The sequence below is a fragment of the Dendrobates tinctorius genome, unplaced genomic scaffold (assembly GCF_039654945.1).
Source record: "Dendrobates tinctorius isolate UK_male_01 unplaced genomic scaffold, ASM3965494v1 ptg000122l, whole genome shotgun sequence".
NCBI lineage: Eukaryota > Metazoa > Chordata > Amphibia > Anura > Dendrobatidae > Dendrobates > Dendrobates tinctorius.
The window spans coordinates 4,246,734-4,265,050 of NW_027361790.1; the positions used below are offsets into that span (position 1 = coordinate 4,246,734).

At 43.1% G+C, this 18,317-nt stretch overlaps 1 protein-coding gene across 4 annotated transcripts in view; it reads right to left on the bottom strand.

Moving 5' to 3' along the window:
* Positions 1-17,824, bottom strand: part of PAWR (pro-apoptotic WT1 regulator) — a 177,651-nt gene extending 159,827 nt beyond the window's left edge. Inside the window, exon 1 of one of the 4 annotated variants that reach the window (XM_073541514.1) lies at positions 17,804-17,824. The gene's annotated coding sequence lies outside the window, so the exon portion shown is untranslated. Of the gene's footprint in view, positions 1-14,270; positions 14,761-16,424; positions 16,529-17,803 lie in introns of those variants that run through there. The other 3 variants (XM_073541513.1, XM_073541512.1, XM_073541511.1) reach the window with 3 other exon arrangements.
* Between the last annotated feature and the right edge of the window lie 493 nt (positions 17,825-18,317).

The window sequence follows — 18,317 nt, forward strand, 5'->3', positions numbered from 1 at the left end:
TACAACCAATGCACCGCTGCATCTGGATATATCTAACCTGATAGTGTATTCATACAACCAATGCACCGCTGCATCTGGATATATCTAATCTGATATTGTATCTGTACAACCAATGCACCGCCGCATCTGGATATATCTAACCTGAGAATGTGTCCATACAACCAATGCACCGCTGCATCTGGATATACCTAACCTGATAATGTATCCATACAACCAATGCACCGCTGCATCTGGATATATCTAACCTGATAGTGTATCCATACAACCAATGCACCGCTGCATCTGGATATATCTAATCTGATAATGTATCCATACAACCAATGCACTGCTGCATCTTGATATATCTAATCTGATAATGTATCCATACAACCAATGCACTGCTGCATCTGGATATATCTAACCTGATAATGCATCCATACAACCAATGCACCGCTGCATCTGGATATATCTAATCTGATAGTGTATCCATACAACCAATGCACCGCTGCATCTGGATATATCTAACCTGATAGTGTATCCATACAACCAATGCACCGCTGCATCTGGATATATCTAATCTGATAATGCATCCATACAACCAATGCACCGCTGCATCTAGATATATCTAATCTGATAGTGTATCCGTACAACCAATGCACCGCTGAATCTGGATATATCTAATCTGATAGTGTATCCATACAACCAATGCACCGCTGCATCTGGATATATCTAACCTGATAGTGTATCCATACAACCAATGCACCGCTGCATCTGGATATATCTAATCTGATAGTGTATCCATACAACCAATGCAGAGCTGCATCTGGATATATCTAACCTGATAATGTATCCATACAACCAATGCACTGCTGCATCTGGATATATCTAACCTGATAATGTATCCATGCAACCAATGCACCGCTGCATCTGGATATATCTAACCTGAGAATGTATCCATACAACCAATGCACCACTGTATCTGGATATATCTAACCTGATAGTGTATTCATACAACCAATGCACCACTGCATCTGGATATATCTAACCTGATAGTGTATTCATACAACCAATGCACCACTGCATCTGGATATATCTAATCTGATAGTGTATCCATACAACCAATGCAGAGCTGCATCTGGATATATCTAATCTGATAATGTATCCATACAACCAATGCACTGCTGCATCTGGATATATCTAACCTGATAATGTATCCATGCAACCAATGCACCACTGCATCTGGATATATCTAACCTGAGAATGTATCCATACAACCAATGCACCACTGCATCTGGATATATCTAACCTGATAGTGTATCCATACAAACAATGCACCGCTGCATCTGGATATATCTAATCTGATAGTGTATCCATACCAGTGCACCGCTGCATCTGGATATATCTAACCTGAGAATGTGTCCATACAACCAATGCACCGCTGCATCTGGATATATCTAACCTGATAATGTATCCATACAACCAATGCACCGCTGCATCTGGATATATCTAACCTGATAGTGTATCCATACAACCAATGCACCGCTGCATCTGAATATATCTAACCTGATAGTGTATCCATACAACTAATGCACCGCTGCATCTGGATATATCTAACCTGAGAATGTATCCATACAACCAATGCACCGCTGCATCTGGATATATCTAATCTGATAATGCATCCATACAACCAATGCACCGCTGCATCTAGATATATCTAATCTGATAGTGTATCCGTACAACCAATGCACCGCTGAATCTGGATATATCTAATCTGATAGTGTATCCATACAACCAATGCACCGCTGCATCTGGATATATCTAACCTGATAGTGTATCCATACAACCAATGCACCGCTGCATCTGGATATATCTAATCTGATAGTGTATCCATACAACCAATACAGAGCTGTATCTGGATATATCTAATCTGATAATGTATCCATACAACCAATGCACTGCTGCATCTGGATATATCTAACCTGATAATGTATCCATACAACCAATGCACCACTGCATCTGGATATATCTAACCTGATAGTGTATTCATACAACCAATGCACCACTGCATCTGGATATATCTAACCTGATAGTGTATTCATACAACCAATGCACCACTGCATCTGGATATATCTAATCTGATAGTGTATCCATACAACCAATGCAGAACTGCATCTGGATATATCTAATCTGATAATGTATCCATACAACCAATGCACCGCTGCATCTGGATATATCTAATCTGATAGTGTATCCATACCAGTGCACCGCTGCATCTGGATATATCTAACCTGAGAATGTGTCCATACAACCAATGCACCGCTGCATCTGGATATATCTAAGCTGATAGTGTATCCATACAACCAATGCAACGCTGCATGTGGATATATCTAACCTGATAGTGTATCTGTACAACCAATGCAACGATGCATCTGGATATAACTAATCTGATAGTGTATCCATACAACCAATGCACCGCTGCATCTGGATATATCTAACCTGATAATGTATCCATACAACCAATGCACCGCTGCATCTGGATATATCTAACCTGATAGTGTATCCATACAACCAATGCACTGCTGCATCTGGATATATCTAATCTGATAATGTATCCATACAACCAATGCACTGCTGTATCTGGATATATCTAACCTGATAATGCATCCTTACAACCAATGCACCGCTGCATCTGGATATATCTAATCTGATAGTGTATCCATACAACCAATGCAGAGCTGCATCTGGATATATCTAACCTGATCGTGTATTCATACAACCAATGCACCACTGCATCTGGATATATCTAACCTGATAATGCATCCATACAACCAATGCACCGCTGCATCTGGATATATCTAACCTGAGAATGTATCCATACAACCAATGCACCGCTGCATCTGGATACATCTAACCTGATAGTGTATTCATACAACCAATGCACCGCTGCATCTGGATATATCTAACCTGATAGTGTATTCATACAACCAATGCACCGCTGCATCTGGATATATCTACTGTGCGAATGTATCCATACAAACAATGCACCGCTGCATCTGGATACATCTAACCTGACAGTGTATTCATACAACCAATGCACCGCTGCATCTGGATATATCTAACCTGAGAATGTATCCATACAACCAATGCACCGCTGCATCTGGATACATCTAACCTGATAGTGTATTCATACAACCAATGCACCGCTGCATCTGGATATATCTAACCTGATAGTGTATTCATACAACCAATGCACCGCTGCATCTGGATATATCTAATCTGATATTGTATCTGTACAACCAATGCACCGCCGCATCTGGATATATCTAACCTGAGAATGTGTCCATACAACCAATGCACCGCTGCATCTGGATATACCTAACCTGATAATGTATCCATACAACCAATGCACCGCTGCATCTGGATATATCTAACCTGATAGTGTATCCATACAACCAATGCACCGCTGCATCTGGATATATCTAATCTGATAATGTATCCATACAACCAATGCACTGCTGCATCTTGATATATCTAATCTGATAATGTATCCATACAACCAATGCACTGCTGCATCTGGATATATCTAACCTGATAATGCATCCATACAACCAATGCACCGCTGCATCTGGATATATCTAATCTGATAGTGTATCCATACAACCAATGCACCGCTGCATCTGGATATATCTAACCTGATAGTGTATCCATACAACCAATGCACCGCTGCATCTGGATATATCTAATCTGATAATGCATCCATACAACCAATGCACCGCTGCATCTAGATATATCTAATCTGATAGTGTATCCGTACAACCAATGCACCGCTGAATCTGGATATATCTAATCTGATAGTGTATCCATACAACCAATGCACCGCTGCATCTGGATATATCTAACCTGATAGTGTATCCATACAACCAATGCACCGCTGCATCTGGATATATCTAATCTGATAGTGTATCCATACAACCAATGCAGAGCTGCATCTGGATATATCTAACCTGATAATGTATCCATACAACCAATGCACTGCTGCATCTGGATATATCTAACCTGATAATGTATCCATGCAACCAATGCACCGCTGCATCTGGATATATCTAACCTGAGAATGTATCCATACAACCAATGCACCACTGTATCTGGATATATCTAACCTGATAGTGTATTCATACAACCAATGCACCACTGCATCTGGATATATCTAACCTGATAGTGTATTCATACAACCAATGCACCACTGCATCTGGATATATCTAATCTGATAGTGTATCCATACAACCAATGCAGAGCTGCATCTGGATATATCTAATCTGATAATGTATCCATACAACCAATGCACTGCTGCATCTGGATATATCTAACCTGATAATGTATCCATGCAACCAATGCACCACTGCATCTGGATATATCTAACCTGAGAATGTATCCATACAACCAATGCACCACTGCATCTGGATATATCTAACCTGATAGTGTATCCATACAAACAATGCACCGCTGCATCTGGATATATCTAATCTGATAGTGTATCCATACCAGTGCACCGCTGCATCTGGATATATCTAACCTGAGAATGTGTCCATACAACCAATGCACCGCTGCATCTGGATATATCTAACCTGATAATGTATCCATACAACCAATGCACCGCTGCATCTGGATATATCTAACCTGATAGTGTATCCATACAACCAATGCACCGCTGCATCTGAATATATCTAACCTGATAGTGTATCCATACAACTAATGCACCGCTGCATCTGGATATATCTAACCTGAGAATGTATCCATACAACCAATGCACCGCTGCATCTGGATATATCTAATCTGATAATGCATCCATACAACCAATGCACCGCTGCATCTAGATATATCTAATCTGATAGTGTATCCGTACAACCAATGCACCGCTGAATCTGGATATATCTAATCTGATAGTGTATCCATACAACCAATGCACCGCTGCATCTGGATATATCTAACCTGATAGTGTATCCATACAACCAATGCACCGCTGCATCTGGATATATCTAATCTGATAGTGTATCCATACAACCAATACAGAGCTGTATCTGGATATATCTAATCTGATAATGTATCCATACAACCAATGCACTGCTGCATCTGGATATATCTAACCTGATAATGTATCCATACAACCAATGCACCACTGCATCTGGATATATCTAACCTGATAGTGTATTCATACAACCAATGCACCACTGCATCTGGATATATCTAACCTGATAGTGTATTCATACAACCAATGCACCACTGCATCTGGATATATCTAATCTGATAGTGTATCCATACAACCAATGCAGAACTGCATCTGGATATATCTAATCTGATAATGTATCCATACAACCAATGCACCGCTGCATCTGGATATATCTAATCTGATAGTGTATCCATACCAGTGCACCGCTGCATCTGGATATATCTAACCTGAGAATGTGTCCATACAACCAATGCACCGCTGCATCTGGATATATCTAACCTGATAATGTATCCATACAACCAATGCACCGCTGCATCTGGATATATCTAACCTGATAGTGTATCCATACAACCAATGCACCGCTGCATCTGAATATATCTAACCTGATAGTGTATCCATACAACTAATGCACCGCTGCATCTGGATATATCTAACCTGAGAATGTATCCATACAACCAATGCACCGCTGCATCTGGATATATCTACCCTGAGAATGTATCCATACAACCAATGCACCGCTGCATCTGGCTATATCTAACCTGATAGTGTATCCATACAACCAATGCACCATTGCATCTGGATATATCTAATCTGATAGTGTATCCGTACAACCAATGCACCGCTGCATCTGGATATATCTAATCTGAGAATGTGTCCATACAACCAATGCACCGCTGCATCTGGATATACCTAACCTGATAATGTATCCATACAACCAATGCACCGCTGCATCTGGATATATCTAACCTGATAGTGCATCCATACAACCAATGCACCGCTGCATCTGGATATATCTAATCTGATAATGTATCCATACAACCAATGCACTGCTGCATCTGGATATATCTAACCTGATAATGCATCCATACAACCAATGCACCGCTGCATCTGGATATATCTAACCTGATAGTGTATCCATACAACCAATGCACCGCTGCATCTGGATATATCTAACCTGATAATGCATCCATACAACCAATGCACCGCTGCATCTGGATATATCTAATCTGATAGTGTATCCGTACAACCAATGCACCGCTGAATCTGGATATATCTAATCTGATAGTGTATCCATACAACCAATGCACCGCTGCATCTGGATATATCTAATCTGATAATGTATCCATACAACCAATGCACTGCTGCATCTGGATATATCTAACCTGATAATGCATCCATACAACCAATGCACCGCTGCATCTGGATATATCTAACCTGATAGTGTATCCATACAACCAATGCACCGCTGCATCTGGATATATCTAACCTGATAATGCATCCATACAACCAATGCACCGCTGCATCTGGATATATCTAATCTGATAGTGTATCCGTACAACCAATGCACCGCTGAATCTGGATATATCTAATCTGATAGTGTATCCATACAACCAATGCACCGCTGCATCTGGATATATCTAACCTGATAGTGTATCCATACAACCAATGCACCGCTGCATCTGGATATATCTAATCTGATAATGCATCCAAACAACCAATGCACTGCTGCATCTGGATATATCTAATCTGATAGTGTATCCATACAACCAATGCAGAGCTGCATCTGGATATATCTAATCTGATAATGTATCCATACAACCAATGCACTGCTGCATCTGGATATATCTAACCTGATAATGTATCCATGCAACCAATGCACCGCTGCATCTGGATATATCTAACCTGAGAATGTATCCATACAACCAATGCACCGCTGCATCTGGATATATCTAACCTGATAGTGTATTCATACAACCAATGCACCGCTGCATCTGGATATATCTACTGTGAGAATGTATCCATACAACCAATGCACCGCTGCATCTGGATATATCTAATCTGATAGTGTATCCATACCAGTGCACCGCTGCATCTGGATATATCTAATCTAATAGTGTATCCGTACAACCAATGCACCGCTGCATCTGGATATATCTAACCTGAGAATGTATTCATACAACCAATGCACCGCTGCATCTGGATATATCTACTGTGAGAATGTATCCATACAACCAATGCAACGCTGCATCTGGATATATCTAACCTGATAGTGTATTCATACAACCAATGAACCGCTGCATCTGGATATATCTAACCTGATAGTGTATTCATACAACCAATGCACCGCTGCATCTGGATATATCTAATCTGATATTGTATCTGTACAACCAATGCACCGCCGCATCTGGATATATCTAACCTGAGAATGTGTCCATACAACCAATGCACCGCTGCATCTGGATATACCTAACCTGATAATGTATCCATACAACCAATGCACCGCTGCATCTGGATATATCTAACCTGATAGTGTATCCATACAACCAATGCACCGCTGCATCTGGATATATCTAATCTGATAATGTATCCATACAACCAATGCACTGCTGCATCTGGATATATCTAACCTGATAATGCATCCATACAACCAATGCACCGCTGCATCTGGATATATCTAATCTGATAGTGTATCCATACAACCAATGCACCGCTGCATCTGGATATATCTAACCTGATAGTGTATCCATACAACCAATGCACCGCTGCATCTGGATATATCTAATCTGATAATGCATCCATACAACAAATGCACCGCTGCATCTGGATATATCTAATCTGATAGTGTATCCGTACAACCAATGCACCGCTGAATCTGGATATATCTAATCTGATAGTGTATCCATACAACCAATGCACCGCTGCATCTGGATATATCTATCCTGATAGTGTATCCATACAATCAATGCACCGCTGCATCTGGATATATCTAATCTGATAGTGTATCCATACAACCAATGCAGAGCTGCATCTGGATATATCTAATCTGATAATGTATCCATACAACCAATGCACTGCTGCATCTGGATATATCTAACCTGATAATGTATCCATGCAACCAATGCACCGCTGCATCTGGATATATCTAACCTGAGAATGTATCCATACAACCAATGCACCACTGCATCTGGATATATCTAACCTGATAGTGTATTCATACAACCAATGCACCGCTGCATCTGGATATATCTACTGTGAGAATGTATCCATACAACCAATGCACCGCTGCATCTGGATATATCTAATCTGATAGTGTATCCATACCAGTGCACCGCTGCATCTGGATATATCTAATCTGGTAGTGTATCCGTACAAACAATGCACCGCTGCACCTGGATATATCTAACCTGATAGTGTATCCATACAACCAATGCACCCCTGCATCTGAATATATCTAACCTGATAGTGTATCCATACAACTAATGCACCGCTGCATCTGGATAGATCTAACCTGAGAATGTATCCATACAACCAATGCACCGCTGCATCTGGATATATCTAATCTGATAGTGTATCCATACAACCAATGCACCGCTGCATCTGGATATATCTAACCTGATAGTGTATCCATACAACCAATGCACCGCTGCATCTGGATATATCTAATCTGATAATGTATCCATACAACCAATGCACTGCTGCATCTGGATATATCTAACCTGATAATGCATCCAAACAACCAATGCACCGCTGCATCTGGATATATCTAACCTGATAGTGTATCCATACAACCAATGCAGAGCTGCATCTGGATATATCTAATCTGATAATGTATCCATACAACCAATGCACTGCTGCATCTGGATATATCTAACCTGATAATGTATCCATGCAACCAATGCACCGCTGCATCTGGATATATCTAACCTGAGAATGTATCCATACAACCAATGCACCGCTGCATCTGGATATAGCTAACCTGATAGTGTATTCATACAACCAATGCACCGCTGCATCTGGATATATCTACTGTGAGAATGTATCCATACAACCAATGCACCGCTGCATCTGGATATATCTAATCTGATAGTGTATCCATACCAGTGCACCGCTGCATCTGGATATATCTAATCTGATAGTGTATCCGTACAACCAATGCACCGCTGCATCTGGATATATCTAACCTGAGAATGTATTCATACAACCAATGCACCGCTGCATCTGGATATATCTACTGTGAGAATGTATCCATACAACCAATGCACCGCTGCATCTGGATACATCTAACCTGATAGTGTATTCATACAACCAATGAACCGCTGCATCTGGATATATCTAACCTGATAGTGTATTCATACAACCAATGCACCGCTGCATCTGGATATATCTACTGTGAGAATGTATCCATACAACCAATGCAGAGCTGCATCTGGATATATCTAATCTGATAGTGTATCCATACAACCAGTGCACCGCTGCATCTGGATATATCTAATCTGATATTGTATCCGTACAACCAATGCACCGCTGCATCTGGATATATCTAACCTGAGAATGTGTCCATACAACCAATGCACCGCTGCATCTGGATATATCTAACCTGATAATGTATCCATACAACCAATGCACCGCTGCATCTGGATATATCTAACCTGATAGTGTATCCATACAACCAATGCACCGCTGCATCTGGATATATCTAACCTGATAGTGTATCCATACAACCAATGCACCGCTGCATCTGGATATATCTAACCTGATAGTGTATCCATACAACTAATGCACCGCTGCATCTGGATATATCTAACCTGAGAATGTATCCATACAACCAATGCACCGCTGCATCTGGATATATCTACCCTGAGAATGCATCCATACAACCAATGCACCGCTGCATCTGGATATATCTAACCTGATAGTGTATCCATACAACTAATGCACCGCTGCATCTGGATATATCTAACCTGAGAATGTATCCATACAACTAATGCACCGCTGCATCTGGATATATCTACCCTGAGAATGCATCCATACAACCAATGCACCGCTGCATCTGGATATATCTAACCTGATAGTGTATCCATACAACCAATGCACCTTTGCATCTGGATATATCTAACCTGAGAATGTATCCATACAACCAATGCACCGCTGCATCTGGATATATCTACCCTGATAGTGTATCCGTACCACCAATGCTCCGCTGCATCTGGATATATCTACCCTGAGAATGTATCCATACAACCAATGCACCGCTGCATGTGGATATATCTAACCTGAGAATGTATCCATACAACCAATGCACCACTTCATCTGGATATATCTAACCTGATAGTGTATCCATACAACCAATGCACCATTGCATCTGGATATATATAACCTGAGAATGTATCCATACAACCAATGCACCGCTGCATCTGGATATATCTAACCTGAGAATGTATCCATACAACCAATGCACCACTGCATCTGGATATATCTAACCTGATAGTGTATCCATACAACCAATGCACCGCTGCATCTGGATATATCTAATCTGATAGTGTATCCATACAACCAATGCACCGCTGCATCTGGATATATCTAACCTGAGAATGTATCCATACAACCAATGCACCGCTGCATCTGGATATACAGTGGGGCAAAAAAGTATTTAGTCAGTCAGCAATAGTGCAAGTTCCACCACTTAAAAAGATGAGAGGCGTCTGTAATTTACATCATAGGTAGACCTCAACTATGGGAGACAAACTGAGAAAAAAAATCCAGAAAATCACATTGTCTGGTTTTTTTTCATTTTATTTGCATATTATGGTGGAAAATAAGTATTTGGTCAGAAACAAAATTTCATCTCAATACTTTGTGATATATCCTTTGTTGGCAATGACAGAGGTCAAACGTTTTCTGTAAGTCTTCACAAGGTTGCCACACACTGTTGTTGGTATGTTGGCCCATTCCTCCATGCAGATCTCCTCTAGAGCAGTGATGTTTTTGGCTTTTCGCTTGGCAACACGGACTTTCAACTCCCTCCAAAGGTTTTCTATAGGGTTGAGATCTGGAGACTGGCTAGGCCACTCCAGGACCTTGAAATGCTTCTTACGAAGCCACTCCTTCGTTGCCCTGGCGGTGTGCTTTGGATCATTGTCATGTTGAAAGACCCAGCCACGTTTCATCATCAATGCCCTTGCTGATGGAAGGAGGTTTGCACTCAAAATCTCACGATACATGGCCCCATTCATTCTTTCATGTACCCAGATCAGTCGTCCTGGCCCCTTTGCAGAGAAACAGCCCCAAAGCATGATGTTTCCACCACCATGCTTTACAGTAGGTATGGTGTTTGATGGATGCAACTCAGTATTCTTTTTCCTCCAAACACGACAAGCTGTGTTTCTACCAAACAGTTCCAGTTTGGTTTCATCAGACCATAGGACATTCTCCCAAAACTCCTCTGGATCATCCAAATGCTCTCTAGCAAACTTCAGACGGGCCCGGACATGTACAGGCTTAAGCAGTGGGACACGTCTGGCACTGCAGGATCTGAGTCCATGGTGGCGTAGTGTGTTACTTATGGTAGGCCTTGTTACATTGGTCCCAGCTCTCTGCAGTTCATTCACTAGGTCCCCCCGTGTGGTTCTGGGATTTTTGCTCACCGTTCTTGTGATCATTCTGACCCCACGGGGTGGGATTTTGCGTGGAGCACCAGATCAAGGGAGATTATCAGTGGTCTTGTATGTCTTCCATTTTCTAATTATTGCTCCCACAGTTGATTTCTTCACTCCAAGCTGGTTGGCTATTGCAGATTCAGTCTTCCCAGCCTGGTGCAGGGCTACAATTTTGTTTCTGGTGTCCTTTGACAGCTCTTTGGTCTTCACCATAGTGGAGTTTGGAGTCAGACTGTTTGAGGGTGTGCACAGGTGTCTTTTTATACTGATAACAAGTTTAAACAGGTGCCATTACTACAGGTAATGAGTGGAGGAAAGAGGAGACTCTTAAAGAAGAAGTTACAGGTCTGTGAGAGCCAGAAATCTTGATTGCTTGTTTCTGACCAAATACTTATTTTCCACCATAATATGCAAATAAAATGAAAAAAAAAACAGACAATGTGATTTTCTGGATTTTTTTTTCTCAGTTTGTCTCCCATAGTTGAGGTCTACCTATGATGTAAATTACAGACGCCTCTCATCTTTTTAAGTGGTGGAACTTGCACTATTGCTGACTGACTAAATACTTTTTTGCCCCACTGTATCTAACCTGAGAATGTATCCATACAACCAATGCACCACTGCATCTGGATATATCTACCCTGATAGTGTATTCATACAACCAATGCACCGCTGCATCTGGATATATCTACCCTGATAATGTATCCATACAACCAATGCACCACTGCATCTGGATATATCTAACCTGATAGTGTATCCATACAACCAATGCACCATTGCATCTGGATATATCTAACCTGAGAATGTATCTATACAACCAATGCACCGCTGCATCTGGATATATCTAACCTGAGAATGTATCCATACAACCAATGCACCATTGCATCTGGATATATCTAATCTGATAGTGTATCCATACAACCAATGCACCGCTGCATCTGGATATATCTAATCTGATAGTGTATCCATACAACCAATGCACCGCTGCATCTGGATATATCTAACCTGAGAATGTATCTATACAACCAATGCACCGCTGCATCTGGATATATCTAACCTGAGAATGTATCCATACAACCAATGCACCGCTGCATCTGGATATATCTAACCTGAGAATGTATCCATACAACCAACGCACCGCTGCATCTGGATATATCTAACCTGAGAATGTATCCATACAACCAATGCACCACTGCATCTGGATATATCTACCCTGATAGTGTATCCATACAACCAATGCACCGCTGCATCTGCATATATCTACCCTGAAAGCGTATTCATACAACCAATGCACCGCTTCATCTGGATATATCTAACCTGAGAATGTATCCATACAACCAATGCACCGCTGCATCTGGATATATCTAATCTGATAGTGTATCCATACAACCAATGCACCGCTGCATCTGGATATATCTAATCTGATAGTGTATCCATACAACCAATGCACCGCTGCATCTGGATATATCTAATCTGATAGTGTATCCATACAACCAATGCACCGCTGCATCTGGATATATCTAACCTGAGAATGTATCTATACAACCAATGCACCGCTGCATCTGGATATATCTAACCTGAGAATGTATCCATACAACCAATGCACCGCTGCATCTGGATATATCTAACCTGAGAATGTATCCATACAACCAACGCACCGCTGCATCTGGATATATCTAACCTGAGAATGTATCCATACAACCAATGCACCACTGCATCTGCATATATCTACCCTGATAGCGTATTCATACAACCAATGCACCGCTGCATCTGGATATATCTAACCTGAGAATGTATCCATACAACCAATGCACTGCTGCATCTGGATATATCTAATCTGATAGTGTATCCATACAACCAATGCACCGCTGCATCTGGATATATCTAATCTGATAATGTATCCACAGAATAATATACCCATATAGCCAATTTAACAAAATGTCCACATAAACCAATAATTCTAATGAATCAATAAAATCAATGGATCAATATAATAAACATAATATATTCATATAAAAACCATATTATCCAAGTACTAATGTATCCACATAACAATAGAATGTGTCCATATAACATATCCATATAATACATGAATCTATATAATAAATGTAACAATATGTCCATATAACAATGTAATGATGCATCCTTAAAGCAATGTAATAATGTATCCATATAAAAAGTGTAACAACATACTCATTTAATACATGTATCCATGTAATACTGTATCCGTATAACAAATGTACAAAGAACTATAATAATATAGCCATATAATAAATGGAACGATATGGCCATTTAATAACTCTATCCACATCGCTGATCTTACAATGTGTCCATGTAATAACCCCGCTTCCTACAGCTGGCGCTGCCCAGGGCAGCAGTAGGCACAGGACTAGACTTGTGGACAGGGAAGGTGCCAGTCATGACCATGGCACCAGTCCCAATGACAGAAGTGGCACAGCAGAGGCCATCACACAGCCCACTCCTCAGCATGGCCCGGACCAAGTAATGACAGCCGTAGCCTCTCTGCTCCCTGCGGCTTCCTAGCTGGAGAAGTTTAGATGCCACTGTTCTGCCACCCTCCCCTCGTGCAGTAAGCGCCCAGCTGGTGCCCTCAGCAGCGCCCTTACCTGTGGCACGGGTGGGCGGGAAGGCTGGCACACAGTTGTCAGTCACCGGCTCACAGACTACGGGGCAAGGTGCGGCGAGCACACTCACCTCTCTCCAGCTGCACTCGCGTCCCCGGAAGAAGCCGAGTGTTTCCGAAGTGTAACGAGCTCCGGGCGCTGAGGGAGGTGACTATTGTGACCGAGCATTCCCGGAATGTGCCGACAGTCGTCATACCTCGGGAGTCATTGTGATAGCGGCAGCGTGTGAGAAGCTGCGTGCTATTGTCAGACCTCCTGAAGTAGCGTCCTGCCGTGTGAGGAGTCAGCCATAGGACTGCAGGACATGCGAGCTGGGAACTGTCCCTCAGAAACGCAGCATACGGCCGTGTGCACACCTGGGGATTCAGGTGGTCAAGCGGAAACCACATGAGGAAGTGTTGGCGGTTTTTTAAGGACAGTTTCCTGACGCGTTTTCTGCTGCTGGTGTATAAGCATTTTCGGGGGGTTTTTTGGGTGGACAATCTTCTCAACTTTTTTATGACATGCATTCAGCAACGAATCAAAAGCTAGTAGTTTTTTATGAGTAAACCCGAAACACACAAAAAGATGCCTTGTTGTCTTTCTGGCGCCCTATTAGTCTTTCCATTGCCTTCTATTGTAAGGTAATGAGCGACTTCATAGCGCGAAAAGCCTGAGGGGCGGTCCGCTCAATTCTTCCAACCGCTTACCGTTTGTGGGAACATGGAGCTGTTAAAAAACACAAAAAAAACCCTGAATATATGGACCCCAACGTGGTTTTACAATACATATGAATAGGAAGAGTCATTCAAGTGTTTTGTGTGCTCTTTTTCAGATTAACCCTCTGGCAGGGCTGGTTTTAAGGTACTGTCACACCTAGCGATGCACCAGCGATCCCGACCAGCAATATGACGCGGTCAGGATCGCTGGTGCATCGCTAAGTGGTCGCTAGTGAGCTGCCACACAGGCAGATCTCACCAGCGACATCGCTGGGGGCGGGGGTCGCTACTTACCTGTCAGACGCGGCGATCCTGACGTCCTCCCGCCTGCGTCCACGCGTCGCTCGTCGGCGCCACAGGAAGCTGACGACGAGAAATGGTCCAGGACCTTCTCGCGCGATCAGCGATAGCCAGCGGGGGAGCGGTCGGAGGTAAGTATCACACATAGCGATATCGCTGCAACGTCACAAAAACCAGTGACGTTATAGCGATATTGCTAGCGATATCGCTTAGTGTGACAGGCCCTTTAGGTAAAAAGGGGCCCCAGGCAAAGTTTAAAATGTGGCCCCAAATGCTAACATATTGCACATCACACAGAAGCATTTTGATTGTATTCACATGCGCTGAGTTCAGGACGCTAAATGAGTGTGATCAACAATATTGAAGTCGTTCAACACTTGTTTCCCGGCCTCTTTCCACCGTCTGAGAAAGAATGATGGGGACAGAATGATCACTAACAGATCACCATACAGTATCATGTTATCAGCAGCACATCTACAGTTTTAAACTTTACACCCCATAGTCCTCCATATAATATAATGTCCCCCATAGTCCACCATATTGCATAATACACTCCCTATAGGCCTCCATATAATATAATGTGCCCCATAGTCCTCCATATAGTATAATACACTCCTCATAGTCCTCCATATAGTATAATACACTCCTCATAGCTCTTCATTAAAATACACTGCTCAGTCCTCCATATAGTATAATACACTCCTCATAGTGCTCCATATAGTATAATGCACTGCCATAGTCATCCATGTAGTACAATTCACTTCCCATAGTATAATGCACCCCATAGTTCTTCATATAATATAATGTATTCCCCTCATAGTCCTCGATACAGTATAATGCAGCCCACATATAGCATAATGCAGCCACCCCACAGAGAATAATGCAGCCCCGCCATACAATATAACGTAAACCCCACAGAATATAATGCAGCCACCCCTTAGAGCAGGGGTCTCAAACTCGGCAGAGTAACTGGGCCGCACATAAAAAAATTTGAGCTGGCAGGCCACATTCCTTTCAGACTTAATACACCTCGTACACACACGGCTCTGCTCCATCCACCTCGTGCACACGCGGCTCTGCTCCGTACACCTCGTACACACACGGCTCTGCTACATGCACCCTGTAAACCCCTCCTTACCCCACACATAAACTTCTCATGCAGCGCACCATGACAACTAGCACAGCAGAGTCCTGCATAGTGCATAGTCAGTGAGGCCCCTAATCATGTGACCTCAACTCCTCCCCTCCTGTGACCTCATCACAGGTCCTGTGGCCGAGAAGAGAACATAGCGGCAGAGAGCAGGGAGATGATTGATTCTCCCTGCTCTGCCGCAGATACAGTTTACAGTAGCGTAAATCTGGGTGGGCCCTCTCAGAGCGCGGGGCCACCGCCCCCTCTGCCCCCCCAGTAGCTACGCTGCTGACTTAGCACTTTTTCCATCCATTTCAATATTTTCACTGCCCCCCAGACCTCCTTGTAGGGGTTTGCCAAAAAAATGCTCGGTTTTCCCATTGACTCACAGTATACTCATTACTCGAAATGAGCATGTGAGCATTAGGAATTGCTCGGTTTGAGAAACGATCATCCGAGCATTTTAGTGTTCCGTCATCTTTAGTGAGCACACGTGTTCACACTGCATTTTTTTCAAAGTTTTCCAGTGGGCAGAGCCGGCATTAGGGGCAGGCAGACTAGGCAGCTGCCTAGGGCCCCTGCTCCCCCAGGGGCACCCAGCTAGCGGCACATTACGCAGCCGCTATGGGACCCCTGTGAGGTAAGGGGGCCCGCCTACCCCCAGCGCCGACTCCCCCCGCTGCATTGAACTATACACTGTTCAAAGCAATGATGGAGGAGAGAGCGTCAGCTGACGCTCCCTCTCCCATCATTCCCCGCTCTGCCTCTGACACAGCGGGTGCACGATGACGTCATATCAGTGTGAGTACTGGACTGTGGGGTCATGTGGGGGGCGGCTATATACCATTCTGGGCTATATACTGTTACGGGCTGGCGGAATGCACCAAATAATAAAGATGGTGTTTAGGTGCGTTCGCAGCCCGGGGTCCACCGTGCAGAGTTGTTAACTGCTGCTCGGTAATGGCGGACGCATAATGGAACACACGGGGTTAACCTCACCCAATGTGTACAGAGGCGGACTCTTATCTCACAGAGCCGCACAACTGCCAAATAATAAATGCCGTAGCCTGTTATTGCTCACAGAGCTCGGCAGTGTGAGCGCTAGCATATAGTCACAGAACTCAGCCCTTAGGCCGCAAGTCCCTCTAGACCGCTAGCGCTTGGCACCGCGACTGCGATGCCAGCAAGGGTTAAATAAATTACATGTGCAAGTGTGCACAGTGCCGCTCAGGTGGATGCCACTAATCGCCCTGTGGTGGGCCAGGTAAGTGCACAGGTTGCGCAAGGTGTTGCATCGGCGTGGCTGTCACTTGCCGCGGTTCGATAGTGCCCTGTAGTGGGGGACACCATCGGACTCACACACGCAGACACACAGCACAACTCACCTCCCAGCAGCCGCAGCTCCCGGCGTCCTGCTTTCTGGGCGTTTCCTGTCTGAGACAGATCAGCTGGATGACGTCATCATCCAGCGTACTAAGGGTGTGTGCACAAGCTGCGGATTCTGTTGCGGTTTTTTTCACATAAACCGCAGCTCTTGCCAGAAAACGCATGTGTGTTTTTTTTGGGGGGGGGGATTTTGGTGCGGTTTTTCTGCGGTTTTTAGTGTGGTTTTTGGTGCAGTTTTGTCAGCGTTTTTCAAAGCAAAAAACATACATAAAGTTTGTTAAAATTGACTGAGGGAAAAAAAAAAAAAAAGATGTCATTTCCTTGTCCAACCCCCCTTCTCCATTTTGCTATCCAAAGGCAAGTATGAGTAGCACAAACATCCAGCATTGGAGCGCCCACCATACCGCCCAGCGGCCCGAGAACCAGATCACACAGCGATGCCTGCTCCGCAGGACATATAGAATCATTTTGATGTGGTTTATGCTGCAAAACCGGCACAGAGAGGAGGTAAGG